This window comes from Oncorhynchus gorbuscha, linkage group LG08 (assembly GCF_021184085.1).
Source record: "Oncorhynchus gorbuscha isolate QuinsamMale2020 ecotype Even-year linkage group LG08, OgorEven_v1.0, whole genome shotgun sequence".
Lineage (NCBI taxonomy): Eukaryota > Metazoa > Chordata > Actinopteri > Salmoniformes > Salmonidae > Oncorhynchus > Oncorhynchus gorbuscha.
The window spans coordinates 17,485,970-17,488,017 of NC_060180.1; the positions used below are offsets into that span (position 1 = coordinate 17,485,970).

General features: G+C 42.3%; 1 non-coding gene across 1 annotated transcript; it reads left to right on the top strand.

The window, feature by feature from the left end:
* Positions 1 to 1,587: 1,587 nt before the first annotated feature.
* On the top strand, positions 1,588 to 1,640 carry LOC124042375. Its single transcript, XR_006840131.1, has one exon. It is a non-coding gene; the product is annotated as a U7 small nuclear RNA (small nuclear RNA).
* Positions 1,641 to 2,048: the final 408 nt, after the last annotated feature.

Below are 2,048 nucleotides of genomic sequence, written 5' to 3' on the forward strand. Positions count from 1 at the left end.
AGGTTATGGCAGTGTGTTCAGTGAGTATTTATTGATTTCCTCCACCACAGATCCCTGCAGCCAGAGGGGGGGTGGGGGGGGGTTTGCTGCTTCAGATAACACTCTGTCTTTATTGTTTATAACTGCAGCCCCCTCTGTTCTCCCCTGCCCCCCCCCCCCCAGCCATGTCCCGTGGCTGCCCCTCCGGGATGGAAGGTGGATTGTCACACTGTCCTCCCTCTCCCGCTCTCATCCATATGTCCAGGCCCCCCTACCCCTTGTTAACGACCCGACAACTAGCTTGTCACTGACAGCCAGGGCTATCCTCTCTCTTCCTCTCGCTCTCTCTCCTTCCCTCTCTCCCTTTATTTTGCTCTCCTCTGCTTCTGGACGGTGTAACAGAAAAACAGAAAGAGTAAGGTGCAAACACCAAAATTTCACAAAAGGTTGACAGGACACTACTAAGAACGTATGACAATAGTCAACATGTGCTTTATTCTCAAATTTGATACCCTCAAATGTCTTGTTTCCATAAAAGCAGTTTTAGTAATGCAATTGTTTTAGTCATGGTTTTGGCTGATTCACTTTTGGTAGGGAAATCAGTTTTGATTGGGGGGTGGGGGTTTGAGTCTGTGAGCGTTGGACCCCAGACAGACAGAGGCGTGAGTGGCGCTGTGCCAACGCCAATAAGAGACGGCATTAGAAGCCAGTGGGAGGGGGATATTCATGCATTATTCATCATTAACCAAAATAATCCTGACATGGTAGAAGGGCATATTTTGAGGATTATATGTAGGACTAAGGGATATGCAATAATATGTAGTACTAAGGGAGTAGTATTCCATGTGTGGAGATTGATAGTTCTGTTCTGTGGTAATTAGTATTTTGTTTACTTGTGATTCAGTGTCTGTGAGACTCTGGGGACACTGTAGACTCTGGGGACACTGTAGACTCTGGGGACACTGTAGGCACCGCCGGGGTGTGAAGGGAGTGAGAGAAAGAAAAGCCCAAGAAAGGGGTACAATTAAAGATGCTTCTTGAAGACGAATTCACACAATGAATGTGTGAAAAAATCTGATGTAGCATGTTGAACAGCTGGATATCATTTCAAGAATAAGATCATTTTATTTTATAAGCCATGGTAAACACCCTAATACCCACATGAAAAAATACTATAGTTTACTATAGAATACTACAGGACTTACTATAGAATTCTGTAGTACACTGTAGTAAACTGTAGTAAACAGTAGAATACGCTACTACACAATATCTATTTCATTTTAATATTCCTCAACCCCCCCATATCCCTATTTGTGCCACCAATGGGTGAGAAATCTACATGCCAAGTATGTACCATATATTGTATTCCATATAGCAGTGTTTCCCAAAACATTTTTATTGTAACCCTGGATAAGCACACCTGATTCAACTTGTCAACCAATCATCAAGCCCTCAATGAGCTGAATTAGGTGTGTTTGTCCAGGGCTGCAATAAAATGTGTACTGTTGAGGGTCCTGGAGGACCAGGGCTGAGAAACACTGCCATATAGGTTATAAGCACTGAACATATTCATTTAGACACCAGTCTTACCTAATTATAGGTTATGGAAAATGTGCTCTTTTGGTATTTCTCCAGTAGGTTTCCTCCAGGAGAAAGCCCCCACTTCCATGTCAAAGTTAATAAGGCAGAAACACTACAGTAAATAAATACTACAGTATACTACAGTAATGTCAAAAACTGTATTTATACCATAGTAAACTATTGTAGTTTTTCATGTGGTTGCCCAGGGAAAACTGCATGCTCTAGTTACAGACCAATATCCAATCCACATCTGTGTTTTGGATCATAATCTAGTTTAAAGTGGTGGAGGAATGAAGACTTCTGGGAAGTAAGAATCCATGAAGGTAGATAGCAACATTACTCTCCCCAAGGACACTCATGAGAAGTTACTCTTAACAAGGCCACAGTCAAATTCAATCTCCCGCTGATCTGCTTCTCCCAACAGACCCACATGACAAAATACTATAGTATACTATGGTATAGATACTATAGTACTCACTGCAGTGTTT